Source organism: Centruroides sculpturatus, unplaced genomic scaffold (assembly GCF_000671375.1).
Source record: "Centruroides sculpturatus isolate CEXI.00-Female unplaced genomic scaffold, Cexi_2.0 scaffold161, whole genome shotgun sequence".
In the NCBI taxonomy this organism is placed as follows: Eukaryota; Metazoa; Arthropoda; class Arachnida; order Scorpiones; family Buthidae; genus Centruroides; species Centruroides sculpturatus.
In genome coordinates, this window is record NW_019384373.1 from 562,457 (window position 1) to 570,337 (window position 7,881).

The 7,881-nt window shown below is 28.7% G+C and overlaps 1 long non-coding RNA gene across 1 annotated transcript; it reads left to right on the forward strand.

Moving 5' to 3' along the window:
- Nucleotides 1-276: 276 nt before the first annotated feature.
- LOC111615352 lies at nt 277-950 on the forward strand. Its single transcript, XR_002755066.1, has 3 exons — nt 277-323; nt 390-479; nt 591-950. It is a non-coding gene; the product is annotated as an uncharacterized LOC111615352 (long non-coding RNA).
- The last annotated feature ends 6,931 nt before the right edge of the window (nt 951-7,881 follow it).

The following is a 7,881-nucleotide window of genomic DNA, read 5'->3' on the forward strand; positions in this document are numbered from 1 at the left end:
CTTTCTATAACACAATATTTACTACGTCAGCTACATACGTACGAATATTTCTTGTGCTTTGCTCTACTGTCTGCGTGTGTTTGGTGGTATCGATTTCGTTTGTGGTTTCTCGTATCTTCACTTCGGTAAGTTCGAAAAAATATAAATTTGAAATATTAATTTTAGTGAAGTGTAAAGTAAAGAATTGACCATGTAATTACAACAGTGTAAATTGATTATTATACTTATATTAAATTATAATTTACGAACGATAGGCTTATGATTCTTTTCAAAAAATTCGAAAATTCAATTTGATTTCTCTTCCGTTGGAAGTCAATCTCAAGGTAAGTTCAAATTGCAAATTGTAAAATTAAAAATTCTGAATTTTTCACACTTATAATTATTGACAGGCATTGAATTTTATGAAAAAATTTCGAGAAAATGAAATTGGAATCAGTTGTGGAGGATTTTTTATTCTTTCTACAAAATTTCCAATTCAGGTATTTGTATCAGATTAAAATGATTGATTATATAAATGTTCATAACATCTAAAAGTAATTTATGAATCAATCTCTAAAATGTATATGTAATAAAGTACTTTTGTTGTATAGATGTACCAATCGCTGTATAGTGTATTTAATATATTACTTCAGATACGAGATATTTTTGAAGGAATCGACAAATCTTGTAAACCAATCACAAAACCATTAATTAATGCGACTAAAAGTCCCAACTCTTAGTTGAATATCGTATAATATAGAAAAAGTTACACAAATAGCATTATTATCTTATACAAATTGTATAAATTTCATGTATTTTTGAATAGTAGATTAATTAACTGATTCAGCAAAGTGAGTCCTCTGCACAAGAAGCTTGTTAATCTACCATTACGTCAGAATCTCTCGTATCAGTATAGAATAGCATTGAGATCGCCACATAAATCGTAATACGTGGTTTATAAATTTTGTATTGTGGGAAGCATTATTTTTTATTTTTCTGTATAAATTTCGAATGGTCGTTACAAATGTTTTCACTTTGTATACACGATTAGAAGAGTCATTTTTTGTTTTTTTTTATCTGTAAATAAAGCATTACTCACATTTTAAAACTTGAATTTTCATGTAATAAATTAAGATACTGAATTGAATATGTTTTCAATGTTTGAATAATGTAAAATTAATAAATAATAAATATATGTGAATTTTTATTTACGGAAATTTAAATAAATGTATTGTAAAATTAGTTATTAAATTTATAAATAATATAATTGTATGACTGCACATCTAATTTTTAATGATAATTTATGTAAATTATTCATTCACCAGTTCATTCTTCTAAAGCTAAAGAATTACAAAAGGGCAGATTGTAATTTATTCAAAATACTCGACGTTAATTATTTTTATTTAGTTCAAATTATTTATATATTAGAGATTGAGGTAATTTAATTATTAAGAAATTTAATATTCTATATAAAAAACAAAACTTTAATGAATATTAGGTACAGTATATAAGATTATAAATAAGTTGCAAACTTCTCTTCATTTAGATGGAAAAGACAGACAAATTTAATTGTAAATGGGAAATTTGTGACAAAAGCTTCAGTAGAAACTATTATTTAAATATCTATCAAAGAATTCACACAGGTGATAAATCTTATGTATGTGAAGTTTGCCAACAGACTTACAACAATAGTTCTAATTTTCAGAGGCATTTGATGACTCATTCCGAAGGCTGTCTGTTTGTCTGTAGGCGCTGCAAATGCAGATTTAGGTTAAGAAAACACATGAGTTATCATCTTCGAAGTCACCGTGGAGAAAAGCCAATTATCTGTAATCTGTGTCCGGAACGATTTTCTGATCAATTCCATTTAAATCAGCACGTGACAATTCATACTCGAGAAGGTTCTTACGAATGTAGTAAATGTGGAGCGAAATTTAAGAAGAAGAAACAATTTAATTTACACCTTAAAATACATTGTGATGAGAAGTGACACAAGGTAATGATAATGTAATCAACTATGATATTTCTAAGAATTTATTTATTTGAATATATAAAAATTTCGATCATCATAAAATGAAATTTATTTTATGTTAAGACTTTTTATTAATGTACAATGTATACATTACGGAAAATTGTATAGCTTCATCAGGATAGGAAAATGCTCGAGAGAAATTTTAATATGTTATGTAAATACATATATATGAATGATTTATGTTATAAAAATGAAGATTTAGTACAAAATAAATTGACTAATAAAATCTGTTTTGATTGCTTGAAACATTTTTTTTTGCAAATCAATGGCCAAGGAATCCGTTCCCTAAACACTGGAAGTTCGGTTATGGGGTTTGAGCTTCGCGAGGACGAGCTGGCAACGGATTTTAAGGATTTTCTCCATATTTGTAACACCTGAATAGGGGCTATTTACTCTTAAAAAGACCTCCCGGAAGGCATTTCCCGTGGGCAGATCGCCCAACTGTTGCGTTGTCATAACTTGATAAAACAAACAAACAAGAAACATTTTGTTTTGCTTATACTATTTCTTAATTTGTGAGTCATAATAAAGTAGGAAATAAATAATTAAGGATTACTTTAGTTAAAGACACACTACATCCCATGATGCAGTGTGTATGTAATTAAAGTTAACTTATTACAAGCAATCTGTTTTAAAAATTGCTTATTCACTACATGTTGCGTTACAAGTCAGCGATATGCATTGTTGTTTATAAACACAGTAATTGCAACACTATAACAATGTCAATGTTTGAGACGAACAGTGTTCATGGAGGATGCGGTCCCTCCAAACAGCAAACTGTGTAAAATAGGTGCCTAGAAATCAAAGAACGTTTCATCACCTAGCATCTTTCAACTGTGTGGCTACATATTCACTGGATCTAAATCCATTCGATTCTTGGCATTGATGAGAGCATATCATAAAGACAGGTCTATCGTCACAACATTGGCATACCTTAGAAGATAGCATATCAAACCAACATTTGAACGGTGACATTGCAATTAATAGAGAAATATGTCATTTTGAGATTTGAGATGACAGGAAGAAATAGTCGTTAACACCATTACTTTCTGTTATTTTACATGAATCATATTTCGAGATGACAAATTAAAAAAACGCTTTACTAAATTATAAACTTAAAAAATATTGTAAGTTTATTTTTACAACTTTTTTTCGAAAATATTCTTTAATATTGCCTCATTAATATGTAGTAAAATTTCGTGAAATTTTATAAGCAGTTTTCGCTGCAAACTGATAGGAATAAATCAGCTTTAACTGTGAATACCTGAAATCTTATCACGATGAATTACTCTAGCATCGATATTTTCTTTTCAGTGTTTTAAAATAGCATGAAACATCTTAAAATTTTATTAAAGTTTTATACAAAAACAGATTTATTTGATTACTTTATATTATATTGCACAGTTTGATTAATAACTCGTTAATAAAGTAACTAAAGAATTTGTATTTTTCGTTTATTCTATTAAGTGTTTTTTCAAACTTCTTATGGATTTTATGTTCGATAACTTTCATTTAAATAATGACATATGTAAGAAAAACTAAGAGTATTTGGAAGTAATTAACTAATATAAAATTTTGTTTTTAGTTGGTTATATTCTGAATTATATCTAATGGATAAAAAATACGAAACACTGGTATTTGTTTCACTGATTACCGTAGTGTCACATGGAGTTGTAGTTATACGTCTAACAGAAACTGGAACGAGTTTACTAGAGAAAGTCCTCGATAAAATCTTACCCAATTGCATTTCCCCCATGACATTCTTTTCTTTAGCCCATTAAAGAAAATCAATTATAATTAGCAACCGAAAATAACTATTAATTGAACCGTAAAACTGTAAGGGGAAAAACAAATGTTATATTTATTCGTTTATGTTTGGTAATAAGAAGTAATCATGTACAGAATTAAATTTATTCTATACGAAAGTAATAATTTGAATTCGCATATCGACTATTTTATTTCCATAGTTATAAAATGAAGATGAATATTAAAATCGTACAACAGAACGGAATAATATAAATCTATTTAAACTTACGTAACGGTAATTCTGTAAAGAATTCATAATAAATGAATATAAAATCAACGTTGACGAAGATTTATAGTGCAGATACATTTATATCATCAAGCAGATATAAGAAAGCCGCAGCATCTTACAAAGCGACCACTTGACATTATGCAATACACAAATTATTAGGTAAAATGGGAGATAATTGCGCTTATTGCTTATTATGTCCCATATTAAATATCTCTGCACTTTTCGGCGATATATTTTATGCACGCTGCAAACACCAAGAGCTTAGCGAGAAACACAAGAAATGGGCAACAATTTATGGAAAATTTCTGCATTTAGTATTTGTCGTACAGCTGATAACGTTAACAATACAGAGATTTAAAACAGACGACGATCCATTGTTTTGTAGTCCGGCCGAAAAAATAGCAGGAAGCGGTTTAAACAATCCTTTCCTTTTGAGTATGGTTTATCTGGCAGGCAGTGCCACACTGATAATCCTTCGTACTGGCACAAAATATAAATTATCTGTCGATATAAGGGTTTCAGGGTATGTTGAGGAAAAGGAAAGATTGCAAAAATGGCAGATAGGCACGATTTTTCTGTTTGGATCAGCGTACATTTATATATTAATCGGTTCAGTCGTTTTTTCATTTTATATATTTCAGGTAGTAGAAGAGGAAACGACTTGGATACGCGCTCTTCTCTGTTCCGTTTGTATTCATTACGTAATAATTTTGCAATTAGGCCTATTAATGTGGCTCATGACTGTATTGGTAGTAGCAAGCGTAATGATGTATGAAGGATTCAACGCAATATCGCGGCAGTTGTATTTGGCTGTAAGACAAAATGCAAAATATGAAATTAACGACATAATGCAAAAACACTATGTAATCTGCGAATTAATTGATCAAATAAACGATATATGGGGTGATTTTTACTTTGTAATTTACGGAATTGCCGTTTATACCGTATCGATCTGTTTCTATAACACAATATTCACTACGTCAGCTACATACATACGAATATTTCTTGTACTTTGCTCCATTCTCTGCATATATTTGGTGGTATGGATTTCGTTTATCGTTTCTCGTATCTTCGCTTCGGTAAGTTATAAACCATATAACTTTGTAATATTGATTTTTGTTAAGTGTAAAGTATGGAATAGTTCATGTAATTACAGTAGTGTAAATTGAGTATTATACTTATATTAAATTATAATTATGAACAACAGGCTTATGATTCTTTTCAAGAAATTCGAAAATTCAATTTGATTTCTCTTCCGTTGGAAGTCAATCTCAAGGTAACTTAACATCGTAAATTTTGAAATTAAGATTTAATTTTCACACAGCAAATTATAATTATTTACAGGCGTTGAATTTTATGAAAAAGTTTCGAGAAAATGAAATTGGATATAGTTGTGGAGGATTTTTCATTCTTTCTACAAAATTTCCAATTCAGGTATTTGTATAAGATCAAAATAATGGAATATGTGAAATTTTTATAAGTTTTAGAAATGATTAATGAAGTAATGCTTTAAATTTATATGTAATAAAGTATTTTTGTTTCATAGATATACCAATCGCTGTATAACGTTTTCAATATATTACTTCAGATACGAGATATTTTTGAAGGAATCGACAAATCGTGTAAACCAATCACGAAACTATTAAACAATGCCACTGAAAGTCCCAACATGTAGCTGAATATATTATAGTATAGAAGAATTTACACGAATAGCACTATTGTTTTATATTGATTGTTTAGATTTCATTTATTAATGTTTTCGAATAATAGATTAGTTTACTGATTCAGCAACATCCCCTCTGCAGAAGAAGCATACGAATCAGCTATTACGTCGAAATGTCTGATATCAGTATAGAATAGCATTGAGAGCACCACATCAATCGTAATAAGTAGTTGATAAATTTTTGGTTCTGGGAATTATTCTTGTTCCTTTTACTGAGTGATTACTTAACATCATGCAATACACAAATTATTAGATAAAATGGCAGATAATTGCGTTTATTGCATGTTATGTCTTATATTAAATATCTCTGCACTTTTCAGCGATATATTTTACGCAAGTTGCCAACACCAATAGCTTAGCGAGAAACACAAAATATAACTGAAATTATATGGAAAATTTATATATTTTCTGACGAGTGTACAGTTGATAGCATTCAGAATTCAACAATTTGGAAACCGAATTCTATTTATTTCGGTTGAAAAAATAGCAGGAAGTGTTTTAAACAATCTTTCCCTTGTGAGCATGGTTTATGTTTTTTGCTTTGGCAGTCTTACGATGCTTTATTTTGGTAAAAAAGTATAAAATAACTTTAGGTTTAAGCGTTTCAATATATGCTGGAGAAAAAGAAGAAATACGGAAATGGCATATAGGCACGACTTTTCAGTTTAGTCGTTTATTTCTTTTTCATTTTTAAGGCAATAGAACAGGATTTAACATGGATACAGGTACTCGTCTGTTCCGTTTCTATTCAATTAATTTTGACTTTCGAATTTAAATTGTTCGTGTGGGTCATTGCCGCAATAGTATTAATAAGCATGATGCAGTACGAAAGATTCAATGCGATATCGCGGCAGTTAAATTTGGCTGTTATTTAGAAACCAAAATCTAAAATTAACGATATAATGAGAAAACACTTAAAGGCGTGCGAATTATTTGAACAAATCAACGATAATAGTTGCTTTTATGCGTATGGAATTGTCGCTTTCTTTCTACAATGCAATGTTCACTACATCAGCTGAATACATACGAATATTTCTTGAAGTTTGCTGTATTCTCAGCATGTGCATTATCGTATCATTTTCATTTGTGGTTTCTTATCTCTTAGTATCGGTAAGTTTGCAATAAACTAATCAAAACATTAAATATAAACGAATTGATTGTAATTAATAAAATTTGTGTAATGTAGTTATCATGTTTAATTGAATTTTAATCCTGAAATAGGCTTATTATTCTTTTCAAGAAATTCAGAAATTCAATTTGATTTGCCTTTTGTTGGAAGTCAACCTCAAGGTAACTAGAAACTCCAAATTTTGAAATTGAGAGTTAATTTTTACACAACTAATTATAATTATTTACAGGCATTGTATTTAATGGAAAAGTTTCGATAAAATGAAATTGGAATTAGTTGTGGAGGATATTTTATGCTATGTACGAAATTTTCATTTCATGTATTCCTATAAGATTAAAATGACAGAATATATGAAATTGTTATAAGTTCTATAAATGATTAATGAAGTAATATTTAAAATTCATATGTAATAAAGTATTTTCGCTGTATAGCATATTCGATATATTACTTTAGATACGAAATATTTTTAAAGGAATCGATAAATTGTGTGTGTCAGTCACGAAACCATTGTGTAATTCTACTACTAGACCTGATGAATAGTTTAAAAATCGTGTAACATATACAGTTAGTTGGAGTAATTTGCCTAGAAAAGAGATCACTTAATTCAGATCAGAATAATGTTACTTGTAGAACTTTTGCAAATGCTGCCTATCTACATCTATTGTCACACTTATGTTTTATTCGAATAGATCAGTTAAATAAATGATTAATGTACATTATCATATAAAGTTGCTTACCCAAGAGGCAATTTATCTGCATTAAAAATAAATTTATACAATACATATGTAGAGAGAAGTTACCTATTTTCGATTTTTCAATGTGTACAATTGTAAATTAAGATTTTATTGATTTTCAACGATATTGTAAAGAAAATGTAGCAGTATAGCATTATATATACATTACACTAATAAAAATACCTTCTACAGTTTAATTTAATGAAGAAATAAATTGTAACGAAAAATAAATAAATATATAATTTTGCA